General features: G+C 48.5%; 1 long non-coding RNA gene across 1 annotated transcript in view; it reads left to right on the top strand.

Moving 5' to 3' along the window:
* The first annotated feature begins 1622 nt into the window (after positions 1-1622).
* Positions 1623-17140, top strand: part of LOC136164627 (uncharacterized) — a 29728-nt gene continuing 14210 nt past the window's right edge. Inside the window, exons 1-2 of the long non-coding RNA XR_010662385.1 lie at positions 1623-1749; positions 3787-3869. This is a non-coding gene — a long non-coding RNA (uncharacterized lncRNA). The remainder of the gene's footprint in view (positions 1750-3786; positions 3870-17140) is intronic.

Below are 17140 nucleotides of genomic sequence, written 5' to 3'. Positions count from 1 at the left end.
ACTGGAGCCCCCATCCAGGTGGAGGATGGTAACTTCAGACTAAACACAAGATTCCTGGAGCACAGCTCAGTTGCTTCACCAACAGCCAATCAAAAAAAAAAAAAAAAAAAGTCACAAACCCTGCAGCCCTCACCCCAAATGTTGCCTCCTGTTTCTGGGGACCAGTGATGACCATACTTTTAGGTCTCCTGTTTGGCCCCTGTCTATTTCATCTCTGAGAGGCGCCAACAGTTTCAAACTAAAATGCTGTTATTACAAGAGTGAAAGCTGGTTTCAGATATGGAACACCCCAACTTAGATCAGGTAGAGAGAGACTTCTGCTCTGCTAGGCAGACCTACGCCCAGGCACAGCAGGAAGTTACAGAAGAAAGAGACCTCAGCCCCAATTCCCAAGAAGCATCTTGAGTATGAAGTCTCTCGGGGGGGAGTTGTTAGGGGAAGCACACTGATTGAAACCGCCCACCCTGGCCAGGCACCATAGTAACCATTTGCATGAATTGTTTTATGACAGGAGATCCTGGTAATGAATACGGAACTAATAAGCCACCACCAACCAAAAGAGTTCAGGAAAGGTCAAAAGGAGACACCGTGTGTCTGTCCACTTCCCAGGATCCCTCTCGCTAGCATCCATCTTGGCTGATGCGTGCGCCACCAGGAAAGACTCTGAATTAGAATGATTGGCCAAAGACTACCCGGAAACAAATCCCATCACCATAAAACCCAAGACTGCAAGCCACTCGGCAGAGCAGTTCTCCTGGGTTCCCTTACCCTCCTGCTCTCCACCCGGGTGCCCTTTCCCAATAAAATCTCTTGCTTTATCAGCACATGTGTCTCCTTGGACAATTCATTTCTGGGTGTTAGACAAGAGCCCAGTTTTGGGCCCTGGAAGGGGTCCCCCTTCCTGCAACAGATTCATCCAGGGTTGAAATTCTTAACGAAATCCACGTGACAAACAGACAAGAGAGCAAAAGAGATCAGGGTGGTTGCAAGGGTGTTGTTAAAGCTATGGATCATGAAAATAAACAGGGTCAAAAATGAAGAAAGGAGAACTAGGAAGTAGAAAAGTCAATGGCCTGGTGGTGCTGAAAAGCTGGGACGACACCACAGAGGCGCTGGTGAAGTCTGCAAGCTGACTTTTGTTTTCAGGCACCCTCATTCCCACACAGGCTAACCCTGGACATCTCCTAAACAGGGAAAGGGGTGATGTTTAGCTCAGAAGGTAGAAAAACGTAACAGCTTTGAAGCCACAACTAGGTTCACATCTCTGCTTCACCACTCGCAATAAGCGTGACAACGAGCAATTCATTTACCCTGAAACTACGTTTTCCCTTCTTCAAAGTGGGAGAAAAATACTATTGTATGATGGTGAGAGGACTTGAGATAATGCTCGTAAAGCGGTTAACACAGTCCCTGGCACACAGGAAGCGCTGAACACGTAAAAGCTGTTACTTTTACGTTTGAAGTGTAAAACTTTCAAGGAAGGGTTGAACGCTTCCTAACCCAAGGACATTTCTAAGCGTAGTCTGTTTCACAGACCGGCTGGATTACTAGGCGCATGCGCGTGTCCGAGAGCTACTCCTAGGGCGGGCGCTGCTCATGCGCCGGAAGTTGCGTTGGGAAGCCAGCGCGGTCGGTTCCTCCCGACTCTAACATGGCGGCGCCCTTTCTCTGTTCAGAAGTGCCGTCCCGCCTTCTCGCGGCCGTGACGCCCCTCCCGCCGCGGTGGGGTCCGGGACATGGCGGGTGAGGGTGAGCAAGCATCGGGGCCGGGGGTGGGGGTGGGGGGTTGTCCCAGGAATCAGGCGGAGGCGGCGGAGGATGGGGCGCGGCGGGACGCCGGGGACGGTTGTGTGGGTGAACGGAGGGAGGTGGACTGGGACCGGAACCGGGACTGAGGGGATCCCGGACTGAGGGGGACCCGCACAACTTGAGGGTGCAGGGCGCTGCCCGGCGAGCGGGCGGGCCGGACTCGTCGTCCGGGTGAGGCAGCGCGAGTCGACTCCGGGCGGACACCCAGCTGGTAGCTGCTCCGCCCCCGCCGCGCGGCTGTCACCGCCCCTCGCGCCGGCGCGCCGCCGGGTGGGTCTTCTGAGGCCGCGGGCTGGCGGGCTGCCGGCGCCGCGCTCTTTGGCCGGCGGGGTCGAGGACACATGCCTGCGAGGGCCTGGAGGAGCTGGTCGTGGTGGAGACCGATGCTGCCCGTATGGGATCATTTCATTCTTTCGTTCGCTCGGCAGACTGGTTCAGCTCCTCGTGGATTCTGAGGATGGAGCGAGTGACCCAGACCGGCGTCGTGGTTTCAAAGTTCGGCTGTGGAACCAAGCAGCCGGGTTTGAATCCTGTCTCGGTGCTTGCCAACTGTGTCCTTAAGCACGTTGGTTCCTCGCCTCCTGCCTCAGTTTCCTCATTCTTAAAGAGAGTTGAGAATGAAATCTGCCTCCTAAACCGATTATAAAGGTTCAGTGAGATAACAGGGGTAAAGTGTAGAGAAGGCTTGCTGGCACAAAGTAAATGCTGTGTGTGTTTGTTGCTGTTATTTTTTGTATCATCATCATCACCCAGAACTCAGAAACTCACGTGGGAGACATACAGAAATGTAGGCAATTCTGATCTGATGGAAGAAAAGCAGAAAAGTTCTTGCTCTGGAAACACTGAGTAGAGGCACCTCACTCAGTTTAGGTGACTCCAGGAAGGCTTCTGTTCCCCAGGAAACAGAACTGAAGGAAATGCAGGCAGAAAAGGGGAAGAGTATTCTTAGTTGAAGATGGAATGTGTGAGAAAGCTGCCTGGGGACAGAGATAAAAGAGACTAATCTATGGTCTGGTCCTCAGGGGTCTTGTTTTGGGGAAGGGAAGCAGGCATGGGGCATGAGGTATCCTTAGTTCACCAACCACGGATCCTGTAGTGGAATCTCCCCTAGGGAGGCTTTTAAACCTAGTTGTGGACTTGCAGTTTTGGGTTAGTGAGGACACATTTAAGAATCAGATTTGTGGATTAGAAAGATCACTCTAGTGAAGACTAAAGGGAATGGCCCTGGAGACCCGTTAAGAGGCTATTAGAACTGTGGCAGTGAGAGATGACCATTGCCTCGAGTTAGACTAGAGGCAGAACGTGGGGAGAGATGTGTTGGAGGTAGACTTGACCAAAGTTGGTGATGACTTAGATGGGGGATTTAGTGGCTGGGGGAGAGGTCCGGGTTGGCTCCGAGTTTTTAACTGGTGGATGTGATGCTGCTCGCTGGGGTAGGGAACAGAATGGGGAGGGGGTTTAAGGAGGGAAGATAAATTTTGTTTTGAACATGTCTGTAGTAAATGCAGTAAAACATTCAGATGGAGCTGTCCTGTGGTGATCTAGCATCCATCATAGGTCTCTACAGTTATGGGAAGGGACATGTCACCGGGGTGAGGGTCTGGAGTGAGAAGCACGGGATCTGGGACATCCCAGGGGAATGCTAGTGCTGCAAGACTCCTTGGGCACAGCCTCGTTGCTTTTGCTTATCAACCTTGTGCTATGTCTTTCGGTCAGCAGGCTTTCCTGAGTGTAGGGGGCTTTCCTGAGTTGTAGGGACTGGGACTAGGTTTATTCATCTTTGTGTCCCAGCTCTCCAGCACAGGGTCTGGCATGCAGCAGCCCAGTGACAATCCAGTGTAACATTTATTGAGCACTGACTTTGTTGTGCCAGGCTCTGCGCTCAGTGCTCTGCATTTGCCTGTGTTTGGTGGATACAGAGCAGCTCTTAGAATCCTACAGGTTCTCATCAGATTTCCCACTTGGTTTTTGATTCAGGTAATGATCTGGAGGAGGAGAGCCAAGCTGGAGTTTCCCCCGTCAAACTGTCCAGAGTAGCCTGGGCTACTTGGAAATCTGAGGTATGTCTGTTAAGACTCAAGGATGAAACAAACCAGGAGGTCAGTTTGTTCGTCCTCCTCTAGACACAGCGTGATTCAACTCACCTTTTCAAGAAAACTTTTTCTTTAAAAGTGTACAGTAATGACAAAACCCTAGGTAGTTTGGTTAGGAGAATGTTGATAATGTTGTCGTTTTGCTGACAAAGATCTTGCTAGGTTAATCCCTGGGCAGTGTTCACACCTTGTTTTAATTACATACAATCTAAAATGCTCCAAAATACAGTGGTTGAAAGGATATAGAAATTTATTCCTGTCCCGTAACAGTCTGGAAGTGGGCAGTCCAGAACTGGTCAGGGCAGCTGTCTCTGTTCTGTGAGTCATCCAGAAGCAAGGGTCCGTTGATCGTGTGGCTCTCCTTGCTCAGACCCAGGCTTCTGTCTCGTGGACTGAGCAGGCTGCTCTGGCCCTGCCACTGTGTATGCACGCCGTGTGGCAGAGAGAGAACGAGTAGGGAGCACATACCCTTTCCTTTTAAGGTTCTAATGTTTAAATATACTTATTTTTGTACAATGTGTCCCCAAACCCCCGCCTCTGGTGTACACCAAAGGAGGAATCACGACTGTTCCAGTGCTGGAGGGAAAGCTGGCTGAGAGAACCTGTTCTGTCCCCAGTGTGACTGGATTGCTGACTCTGACAGTAGGCCCGAGGGAAGTCCACTCACTGGTGAAACGGAGTGGGATGTGTTCCTTAGGCCTCTGGGCCCCTGAGGCAGGCCCCTTTGGCTTTGAGTTGTTCATGTTGCTTGGGCCCAGCGAGTTCAGGCTTGCTTACACAGCTGGTGTTTTCTGTGCTTGATGTGTCTACACTGCACTGGGGGCTCAGGCTGTGGAGATGAGGGAGCTGGATCCCGCGATCAGGGCGCTCTTAGCCACATGGTAATCATGGTATGTGCTTCCCAGGTGGCTTAGTGGTAAAGAATCCACCTGCCAATGCAGGAGATGCGGGAGTGCCCCTGGAGGTCAAGAAGTGACCCTGGAGGAAGAAATGGCAACCCACTCCAGTATTCTTGCCTGGGAAATCCCATGGACAGAGGAGCCTGGCAGATTACAGTCCATAGGGTCAAAAAGAGTCAGATGCAGCTGAGCACGTGTGCAATCACAGTACAGTGTTGGAAATGCCAGCAGTCTGTTCAGAAGTTGTGTGGAGCACAGAAGGATGACCGATGTTGGAGGGCTCTGTGAGGTGGTGAAGAGTCACAGTCCACGACGTGCTTTGGATTGCGTTAGAAAGGTCCCTGCAGATGGAGGCCGCAAGGACTGTGGGGTCAGGTGTGTATCTCTGCTTCCCTGGTTAGAGGCTCTCTGTCCTGAGGGCCAGTTACTCCACTGCTGTGCCTCGGTTTCCTCATCTGTGGGACAGCGGTAACAGTGTTTACTTCAGAGAACTGTTTTGAGAATTATGGGAAATCAAGCATGTAGTTCACAGGGCCTGCTGTGAACATGTCGGTTTCCTCCTGCTGCAGGGTGCGGGATGGTTTGAAGCCAGAGAGACTGGTTCAGACTGCAGTCAAAGAAGGCCCAAACCACTGGGGAAGCCAGGTTGTGGTCTGTCTGTCTTGAGACAGGTTGTCCAGGTTGTACTCAGAGGATTAGGGACTGCTCTGCGTACTCCCTGTTTTTCTCAGGAGTTCTGCCAAGCTTTCTAATTAAGGTGGTCCATCTGGATTTTCAGAGGCTGTCCTCTGAAAGGGCTGGTGAGGGGTTCTTCGGGAAGGAAAGGATTCTCTCTGCCTGGTTAACTGCTTCAAGCTCAAATGCTTCTGGAAAACTTTCTCCTAGTCCTACCCACCCTTCCCACTCCCTCCTCAGCTGACTTTGAGCTCCTCCTCTGACTTCCTAGCATCCATCTAAGGTCTCACGGTACATTCTTACCTCCTGTGATGTTACGGGTTTCCTCACCTGTCTGCCTGTGAGACCACAAGCAGCTCAGGCCCTGCAGTGACAGGGCCTTGTTTCTCTAGGTGTTCCCACTGTGTGGATCATTTCCTGGCATGGAGCTGGTGCTCAGTAAACACTGGAATGAATGGATGCTCAGCCAGTGGGGCTAGCGAGACCTCCAGTGTGATGAGGGTTTGGCATGCTGTTGATGAAAGAGGACACGTGATGGTTTCCTTGGTATCTGTGTGTAACATGGCATGAGAACGTGGTGAACCATGACCTAAACTACGAGAGTTTAGGTCAGAGACTGTTTCTGTCTGTCTTTTTCCAGTAGAGCAGTTTCTCAGCTTTGACGTGGTTGCCGTTTGGGGCTTGCTGAGTCTTTGTCATGGGGGCCGTCTTGTGCACTTCAGGGTGCTGAGTACCACCCTTGGCCTCTGCCCACAGGTGCCAGCAGCTCCCGTCTACCTCCAGCTGTGACAAATGGAAATGTCTCAAGAGGAGGCCTTGTGTCTCCCAGGGCAGAACTGCCCTCAACTAAGAACCTCTGAGGGCTTCCCAGGTGGCTCAGTGGTAAAGAATCCACCTGCCAATGCAGGAGATGTGGGATCAGTCCCTGGGTCAGGAAGATCCTCTGGAGAAGGAAATGGCAATACCATTGCAGTATTCTTGCCTGGAGAATCCCATGGACAGAGGAGCTTGGTGGGCTACAGCTCATGGGGTTGCAAAGAGTCAGACACAATAGAGCAACTTGACAACAAAAAACAGCAGAGAATCTCTGGGGTACAGGCTGCTGGTTAGAAGCATGAACTTCTAAGTCAAAGATACTTGAGCCTAACATATCTGGTCCTTGTACTTACTAGCTGTGAGCCTTTGGACGAAGTACTTGATCTCTCTAAGCCTCCATTTCCTTGGTTGTGTAGTGGGAATAATGATGACCTCACGCTAGCTTTATTGGGTGGAATTATTAATGAAGTAATGCATGTAAAATGCTTTATTTAGTCTTTGAGTCCACAGTTGGTATCTAGTGTTACCATGTGTTAGTTAGGAGAGGATGATCTAACAACAACCTGTGAGGGTGAAGAGAGAAAACGTGCAGAGTTGAGGAAGAAAAATGCCTAGGATAGGAAAGTGAGTGACCCTCTCAGGTCTGACCCGGTTCCCGTCCTAGGTAACTCTTGGCTGCGTCTGTGTGCTCATGCGTGTCTGTATGTGTGTGGAGGGGAGATATTTTAAAGGGTCACGTGCCTTGATTTTGTTGCACATAAACTGAGCCTTCAGTCTAGAATGCCAAAAGGGCAGCCTCTGTGGACAGAGCTTCAGTTGATACAGTTTGCCACAAAAAAAACCCAGTCTCTACCATCCTGGAATTCCCCCAAGGATAGTGCCACACGGGTGGCATAGGTTCTCAGACCTGGTGTATGGCAGGGTAATGGACACCACCAGAGGAAGGGACTCCAACCTCACAGGAAATGAAAACCTCCAAGTACATTTTGTGCACAAAGCATATCATCCTAGAGACCATAATTTACCATAATCTACTTTCACCAGCCACATTTTTCAATGATTGAAATAATAGAGGTCACAAAGAGTAGGCGTTTTAGCAGCGAGTGATTTTGGCGTTTGCTCCAGGTGTCTGGCCCTCTCAGAGGTCCTCGTGGGGATCAGTAGCTTAAGAGTCTGAGGGTCGCCTATGGTTGACCTCAACGATGTAGTCACAGATGGTACAGAAAGCCCGGACGTGGGCTCTTACCCGCTTGTTAGGAGTTGGAGAGGTCAGCCTTGAGCTTCAGAGGAAGGAAGCGGGGGGCAGGGTTAGCGCTGAGAGTTGCTCACTCGACTCTAAAGAGCAGTGACAGGAGCTCAGAGGCGGCACTTCCTGCTGGGAGTCTGCCGAAAGCAGCCCTGGTGGGCTCATTGTCACCTCAGAAATGTACTCAGCTTCTGGTCTTAAAAGCTCTGGCAGTAGAACCTGTTCCCCCTACCCCACCCACCCCACTTCCTCTGCTGACCTTGCCTTTCCTGTCCTGAGGGGAAGGCTCCAGGGCCCAGTGGGGAGTGGTCTCCAGCTCAGGAGCCGACGCTGAGGCCTTCCTCATCTCTAGTCTCAGGGCTGGGTGGGCCCCTGTCAGAGACGCTCCTGGTTGAGTATAACTCAGTCAGTGGCCCAGGTTAATGCTTCAAGTCACGGCTTAAAGTCAGAAATAACACTGGTTAATTCTGTAAGCTGTCTTGCTGAATACTGAGTAGATAGAAAAGAGTAGGTAGCGCCCGAAGGGTGAGCATGCGAGGAGCACTCGTACACCTGCCACCGAGCCCTCACAGAAGAGTGCTGCCTTTGCCTCTGCAGCGCCCCTCCCTGCTCCCGCCCCACTCCCTCCCACGGAATCACGGAGTTCGCTTTTACTGTTTTCATGCTTTTCTTTTTTCTCTACTGGTTTTCTGGTCCCGTGGCTTGTGGGATCTTAGTCCCCTGACCAGAGACTGAATCCAGGCCATGACACTGCAAGTGCTGCGTCTTAACCACTGGAGCGCTAGGGAATTCCTGTTTCTTGCTTTTCTTTAGTTTTAACACATGTGTTTGTGTTGCTAAACAACGTTACTTTATTTAATTTTGCATGTTTTTGAACTCAGTACATCATCTTGTTTTTTCCAAGGTCTAAATTTTTTGCTTAACGTGTTCTTGAGAGTAATCCATGTTGCATATCGTTTTCACTGATTCATGTTCTGTTGTGTGAGAATTTACGTATTCTTTCTATTTTTGACGGACGTTTGTTTCCAGTACTTTGCTGAGACAGACAGTGATACTATGACCATTCCTGGGGCGCATGTGTGCAGCCTCTCAGGATACACCCCAGGGAGGAGGACTGAATCCTAGAGTGTGTGCACCTTCAGTTTGACTAGAGTTACACCAGGTCATTTCCAGAGTGGTGTCCGCAGTTTACAGCTCAAGGGACAGTTCTTCCCACTTCATGTCCTCCAAACATCGGTATTGTCAGATTTAAGCTTTGTACTAATCTGTTGGAAGCTCAGTGATAGCTCCTGTGGTTTCGGTTTGCATCTTCATGGTTATCAGTGGGTTGAGCATCTTTTCATGCACTAATGGATTGTTCAGCTTTCAGCCTCTCTGAAACAGCTGCTTAAATATTTTCCCTCATTGTTTTATTGAATTGTCTTTTTATTATACAGAGACACCCCCCCCCCCCCCGCCCCAAACCATCCACTTCCAGTTTGTGGCTTGTCTTGTCAGTCTAATATTTTTTAATGAACAGAAATTCTTAATTTTAATGTCATCTATTAACTTTTTCTTAATAGTTAGCACTTCTTATTTCTTTTTAAGAACTTCCTCCCTACTTCAAGTTTATAAGGGTATTTCCCCATATATTGTCTTCCAAACATTTTATGATTTTTTCCTTTTACACTAAAGCCGTTAGTCTGTTCATAGTAATTTTTTATATGGTTTGAGATAGGAGCTAATTTTTTTCCTTTTTTTTGATAAGCACTTCAGATTAAGCCAGTACTATGTATTGAAAAATAAATTCCTTTCTTGTGGATCATTAAAGTCACCAGTAACCATTATTGTACATCAAGTGTCCACAAATGTATAGGTCTTTTTCTGGGCTCTTTACCATCTATCTCTGTCTGTGTGCCAATATCCCATCGACTTAATTTCTAAATTCTTTTTTTTCCCCTAACTTTTATTTATTTATTTGGCTGTGCCAGGTGTTAGATGTGGCACGCAGGGTCTGTGATCTTCTAGTTGTGGCACATGGGATCTTTACTTGCAGGTTGTAAACTCTTAGTTGCGGCATGTGGGATATAGTTCCCAGACCAGACGTCAAACCCAGGTCCCCTACACTGGGAGCAGGAGTCTTAAACACTGGGCCAGTCTTAGCCAAAGGGACCAGAGGAGTCCCTTTAAGTTCTTATATAACAATTCTTGGTATCTGGTAAGGCTTTGGCTTTTTGCTATCTTCATTTTAGATTGGGCTTATCAAATTCCCTAAAAATTGTTGGAATCTTTTATTAGAATTGCTTTGAATTTTATTAGAATTGAATTTATCACATATCAATTTGGATAGGGGTGATGTTTTTATGATACTGATCTTCTGTTTCATGAACGTAGCGTATCTTTCAATTTACATAACTTTGCAAATTCTAACTTTAGTCAGTGTCTTTACTCTTTACTCCCAAGCAGTTAGGACCTTAACACACTTTAATTCCTAGTACTCCTGCCTTAACTTTTTTTCCATAGGTGTGTAGTTTAGTTCTTTTTAAATTTTGGAAGACAGCATTAGTCCTGTATTTGTTCAGATTCACTTGTTTCTTATTTGTTTGATTTCATTTTCTGGCTGTGCGGTCTTCACTGCTGCATGGGCTTTCTCTGGTTAGGGCGAGCGGGGGCTGCTCCTCCTTGTGGCGGCCGGTGGCGTCTCTTGTCGCTGAGTGCAGGCACGAGGCTCACGGGCTTCAGTAGTTGCAGCTCGTGAGCTAAGTATTTGTGATGCCCTGGCTCAGTTGCTCTGTGGCGTGTGGGATCTTCCCAGACCAGGGATTGAACCGATGACTCTTGCATTGGGAGGCGTATTCTTAACCACTGGATCACTAGGGAATCCCCTAGATACACTTATTTCTTATTGACTACTTTAGTTGGCCCTTACTCCTTCTTGCATTGGATCCTTTCATTTTGGGATTTCTCTTTATCTACCTGAAGTGTATCTTGTACAGTGTGCGACTTTGGGCTGCAGTCCCTGGGGCCTGTCTAGTGGTTACAGATTCTCCCAGGGGGACGGTACCCCTCTCCATCTGGTGCCGTGACTTGATATAGGCTGTTTTCTGTACCATCTTCTTTCCACTAAGATGTAACCCTTTGGGATCTTGCCTTATTCTGGAGGGCCCTCCCTAGAGACCTCCCTTTTTGGGGGGAGGGGGAGAACTTACTCTGTTCTGCAAGGTGCCCTCGCTGCCCACTCTCAAAGCTCCACTTGCTATCTGAATTCCAACCTTTGCTTAAGTTTGTTTGACATGTATATTCCTTGCTGACTTGCCAGTTCTTTGATGCATTTTAAAAGATGTCATACAGTTTTCCTTCAACATTGGTAGCTGTTTGTAGTGAGAGTCAGCCGGGGTACCTGGTATGCTATGTTGTTGTTTAGTCGCTAATTTGTGTCTGACTCTTTTATGACCCCATGGACTGTAGCCCACCCGGCTCCTCTGTCCATGGAATTTCCCAGGCAGGAATCCTGGAGTGGGTTGCCATTTTCCTCCTGACCCAGGGATCAAACCCAGGTCTCCTGCATTGGCAGGTGGATTCTTTACCAACTGAGCTATCAGGGAAGTCCCAGTATGTAGTTCATAGTTGATGTTCATGTCCTATATAGTTCATGTTCCTGTTGGAAATCTTAAGAATTCCACTATAAGGAAAGTTTTAGATGAAAAAAAAAAAAACAACAAAACTGCTCAGTGCTAGGTACACATGTCATTTTTATTTTCATTCACATGGCATCTGTTATATTTCAAATGCATGCATTTGTAATCTGCAGTCTTATTAATGAAATCATTTACTCAACATTTTTTAAATCTGAACAGTAGACGGGACCTTCAAAGTCACTAACCCTAATGAAGAAACAAACCCAGAAAAAGTCACATGAAAACCGTGTGCTACATTGAAGTTCAGACACATACATCTACCTCCTAATAATTATTAATAGTATTCAACTTACTTCTTTATTTCGGATTCTCGATCTTAACTAATACCATGGGAGCGACTAATCCTTCCTGTGGAATTGTCATGTTTTATCTTCTTTCTCAATGAAAGCCAGCTTGCTCTTCCAAAATCATCACATTCTTTGTAGAAAGAAGGTGGCTTTTGCTGTCAAGTGTGACATGCGTCTGCCTTGCCTTCTGGTTACTATTAAGTGGGAGAAGCATTGCAATTTGCAGGGCCTTTTTCTGATATTTTTTCAGGTTGAAGCTTTATCTGTCATGGGTGCCTGGCTTACTGATGAGATTTTATATCCATTTTTATTTTTATTAGTTTAAATTTGTTTTTAAAAGTTTTATTTGGCTCCGCCGAGTCTTAGTTGCGGCACACAGAATGTTTAGTTGTGGCATGCAAATTCTTAGTTGTGGCCTGTGCGATCTAGTCCCCTGACCAAGGGTCAGACCTGGACGCCCTGCACTGGGAGTGCAGAGTCTTAGCTGCTGGACCACCAGAGAAGTCCCTGTGTCCATTTTCAGAAGATAGGGCAGGTTGGTGAGCGCTGTGTTCCACCCTTGCTTCTTCTAGATCGACGTTGCTGGCCTGAGCTTTGTATAATGATGATGACGGCCAGCAGCAGCTTTGTGAGGGGTCACTTTGAGTCTGAGCAACTGTTACTTTCCAGTGAGTTACCCCTGGGCATTTCCTCAGGGCAAGTGTCATTTAGAGCCCTGCAGGCCTTGTGACTATTAAGAGGTTTTCAGTCTATTTTAAAATAGATTAAAAAAAATATATATATATATATTAATCTGTCAGAAGTGGCCTGCTTCAGGGACAGGGGCTTTGGCTGCAGCAGACCTGGGTCACTCAGGGTTACCCACCATAGAGCTGCCGAACAGACAACCCACAGACTGCAGAACAATTACACCAAAGAAGTTCTCATACTGTTAAGAAAGTTCGCGGACCCATAGCAGATTTCCCAACCTAGGGATCTGGCAAACGGACTGAGAACCCCCAGGGAATTTGACTTTGGAGGCCAGTGGAATTTGATTACAGAACTTCCACAGGATTGGGGAAACAGACCCTTGGAGGGTACAAACAAAACCTTGTGCACACCAGGACCCAGGAGAAAGGAGCAGCGACCCCACAAGAGACTGAACCAGACTTGTCTGTGAGGGTCTAGGAGTCTCCGGCAGGGGCGTGGGTTGACAGTGGCCTGCCATGGGTTCAGAGGCACTGAATACAACAGTCCTGGTATATGTCCTTTTGAAGGAGGTTGCCATTACTGCCATTACCCCCATTACCCCTACCATAGTTTGGCCTCAGGCTAAACTACAGGGAGGGAACACAGCCCCACTAACATCAACAGAAAATTGGATTAACGATTTACTGAGCATGGCCCCACCCATCAGAGCAAGACCCAGATTCTCCCACAGCCAGTCCCTCCCATCAGGAAGCTTCCATAAGCCTCTTATCCTTCTCCATCAGAGGGCAGACAGAATGGAAACCACAATTACAGAAAACTAACCAAACTGATCACTTGGATCACAGTGTCTAACTCCTCAATGAAACTATAAGCCATGCCATGTGGGGACATGCCATGGTGGAGAGTTCTGACAAAACGTGGTCCATTGGAGAAGGGAATGGCTAACCACTTCAATATTCTTGCCTTGAGAACCCCATGAACAGTACGAAAAGGCAAAAACGTACAACACCGAAAGATGAACGCCCCAGGTTGGTAGGTGCCCAATATGCCACTGTAGCCAGATCAAATGTGCCTTTTCATGGGCAGTGGACATACTGGATATTAGGACTTTGCTTTGTGTCTAAAAAGCAAACAGTCTCTGGAAGTTGATCCGAGCTGTGGAGTTGAAACCCATGTGCAGGGCAAGATCTCCCAGTGGACACTGGCTCCGAAGCTTCTGCACAGGTGATCATATTGTGTCCAGCTTCTTGAAACTGGATTCTTTCACTTAACAATGTACATATTAGATAATGTTTATCCTTGTCCTTCTTTGGGGTGATGGCTCATTCCTTTCTTTTGCTAAGCAGTATTTCATTGCATGTGTGTGGGAGGAAAAAAATTTTTCCTGTACTATTCTAGGTTCTTAGTTGAGACTTCCCCATTAAAAAAAAACACACACACAAAAAACACAACAAAGAAAAAATATATTACCAGGAAAAAACCCAGAAGTTTAATAACATGTCTACCTCCTATTTATTGATGAAAGTGAAAGAGGAGAGTGAAAAAATTGGCTTAAATCTTAACATTCAGAAAACTAAGATCATGGCATCTGGTCCCGTCAATCACCTCATGGGAAATAGATGGGGAGACAGTGGAAGCAGTGTCAGACTTTATTTTTTGGGGCTCCAAAATCACTGCAGATGGTGATTGCAGCCATGAAATTAAAAGATGCTTACTCCTTGGAAGGAAAGTTTTGACCAATCTAGATAGCATATTGAAAAGCAGAGACATCGCTTTGCCAACAAAGGTCCGTCTGGTCAAGGCTATGGTTTTTCCAGTGGTCATGTATGGATGTGAGAGTTGGACTGTGAAGAAAGCTGAGCGCCGAAAAATTGATGCTTTTGATCTGTTGTGTTGGAGAAGACTCTTGAGAGTCCCTTGGACTGCAAGGAGATCCAACCAGTCCATCCTAAAGGAGATCAGTCCTGGGTGTTCATTGGAAGGACTGATGCTGAAGCTGAAACTTGAATACTTTGGCCACCTCATTCGAAGAGTTAACTCGTTGCAAAAAACCCTGATGCTGGGAGGGATTGGGGGCAGGAGGAGAAGGGGACGACAGAGGATGAGATGGTGGGACGACAGAGGATGACATGGCTGGGTGACATCACTGACTCGATGGGCATGAGTTTGAGCAAACTCCGGGAGTTGGTGATGGACAGGGAGGCCTGGAGTGCTGTGATTCATGGGGTCGCAAAGAGTCGGACACCACTGAGCGACTGAACTGAACTGACCCTGGAAAACTGAGTCACTCCCTGAAATGCTCAAAGCCATCACCTTACATCCGCCCGCAATGCGGGAGACCGGGGTGCCATCCCTGGGTTGGCAAGATCCCCTGGAGAAGGGAACGGCTACCCACTCCAGTATTCTGGCCTGGAGAACTCCATGGACTGTATAGTCCCATGGGGTTGCGAAGAGTTGGACAAGACTGAGCGACTTTCACTTTCATCACCTTAAATGCCATCTTCAGATGCAAACAAAAGAAAGACCTTGGGGGAGAGGGAAGCCATTATGACAGGTTATCATGCAAAACGCAGTAAAGAAGCAAATGATTGTTTGCGGATTTAAGCCTGGACTTTGCCATTGATAAGAGCTACTTGAGATTTAATCATCTATTTCTGGTGCAAAGAGGGACAGCCCTTAAATGCGGAGCTTTCTCTATTGTAAATGTCCTTCACAGAAGGGTAATCACTACTCAGTTTTCTCTCTTGCTTTACACTGAAGTAATCCTTACGCCAGAGAGTCGTATTTTGGGGTGGCATATTCTAGTTGCCTTGACGTGGATGTACTCACTTGGCTTGCATGCTTCTGTTGAAGGGCACCCCGGTTTCTTCAGGTTCTTGGTTATCATGACTAGTGCTGCTGTGCTAATTGTGTCCCTGTTTGAATTTGGGGATGGATTTTCAAACCGGCTGACTAAAGACTGAAAGCATGGCTGTTGGATACCAAGGTGAAACTTGTTCAACTTTGGAAAAAACTGCCCAGCTGTCTTACAGAGTGACTGTGCATGCATCCCAGCAGTGAGGGGGAGTTCCTGTTATTCCTCACCCTCCAGCAGTGGGTGCTGGCATATGTATGGAGCTTAACAGAGCTCACAGGTGTGGTGTGAATGGTGTGGACCTAACAGAAGTGGAAGATATTAAGGAGAGGTGGCAAGAATACACAGAAGAACTATACAGAAAGATCTTCAGGACCCAGATAACCATGATGGTGTGATTACTCACCTAGAACCAGACATTGTGGAATGCGGAGTCAAGTGGGCCTTAGGGAGCATCGTTATAAACAAAGCTAGTGGAGGTGATGGAATTCCAGCTGAGCTATTTCAAATCCTAAAAGATGGTGCTATGAAAGTGCTGCACTCAATATGCCAGCAAATTTGGAAAACTCAGCAGTGACTACAGGACTGGAAAAGGTCAAAGAAAGGCAGTGCCAAAGAATGCTCAAACTACTGCACAATTGCACTCATCTTACACGCTAGCAAAGTAATGACTCAAAATTCTCCAAGCCAGGCTTCAACAGTATGTGAACTGTGAAGTTCCAGATGTTCAAGCTGGATTTAGAAAAGACAGAGGAACCAGAGATCAAATGGCCAACATCCACTGGATCATCAAAAAAGCAAAAGAGTTCCAGAAAAACATCTATTTCTGCTTTATTGACTATGCCAAAGCCTTTGACTGTGTGGATCAGAATAAACTGTGGAAAATTCTTCAAGAGATGGAAACACCAGACCTGGGCTTCCAGACAACTGGAGGGGGAGACGATGCTGATGGAAGCTGGGTCTCCTCAGGACGCACTGGGGCTTCACCTTTGGGACCCTGTGGCGTCCTTTCACACTGACAGGAGCCCCATCTCCTCAGGACCTGCCGGGAGCTGGAGGTGCTGAAGGAAAAGGTGAGGAAAAGTTGGAGAAGGGTCTATTCAAGTCCTTTTTCCATTTAAAACCTTGGGCTGTCTGCAAGGGCTTGCAGCCCCGCTGGCCCAAGCCAGGCCCACCACGTGGTTCTCCTGGCGGCATTGGCCTTGGCGAGTCCAGCCTGGCATGGTGTGCGTGCGGAGGGAATTCATGCACCGCACATTGCTTGCGGTGGGGCATGGGCACGCTTCCTCCCTGGTGCTGGCGGGAAAGGGACAGACGCCCGGCCAGCGAGTGCATGGACTCTCCAGCTACACGTGGACGCGGTCCGGGTGCGGCGGGGCTTGCTTGGCCCTGGCTGCGGTTCCTCCGGGCCCTGTAGTGAGGCCCACGCCTCTCCCAGGAGCGCCCCTTGCGTGGGTCTGGGGCCGAGGGTGCCTGGTGCACCTGTGCGCCTCCTCCCAGCTCCTGCCGTGTGTCCCAGGCGAGCTGGCGGGGGCCTTGGGAGCCAGCGTACGGTGGACGCGTGTGCCCCTTTTGTGGGTTCCTGTCCCACTAGGGTCCGCGTGAACCGCAGGTGAGGGGCCTGGAGCCCAGAGGTGGTGCGTGCAGGGAAACACATATTACATCCACCTGCTGGCACAGCCTTGGCACCCCCTAGCCTGGCGGTCCTGGGAAGGGCTCACCCTTGGGATAAGGCTTTGAGGGCATTCCCAAGCCTACCCCCTGGCATAAAGCTCAGTCATGGTTTTCCCAAGCAGCCTAGTGCCCCCAGTGAGGTCTCTGGAAGCAGAACCTGAGAGGGGCCGTTGCTGTGAGAGTGTTGCCTTTGGCCAATGGAGAGTCCAAGGTATTTATCCTTCATGGAGATCTCACCTGTTGGGACCCCGGGAAGCCCCACTCTGGACGGCTGGCTCAGCGCTGTTTCCTTCTCTTTTGCAGTCTTGCCAGCCTTTGACCTCTTGCTGGAATGGGAAAGGGAAAAGTGAAAGTGGAAGTTGCTCAGTCATGTCTGACTCTTAGGGACCCTGTGGACTTATAGTCCATGGAATTCTCCAG

The sequence above is a fragment of the Muntiacus reevesi genome, chromosome 3 (genome assembly GCF_963930625.1).
Source record: "Muntiacus reevesi chromosome 3, mMunRee1.1, whole genome shotgun sequence".
Lineage (NCBI taxonomy): Eukaryota > Metazoa > Chordata > Mammalia > Artiodactyla > Cervidae > Muntiacus > Muntiacus reevesi.
Note: the sequence above shows the minus strand (reverse complement) of the source record. Positions and strands in the feature narration are given on the sequence as shown.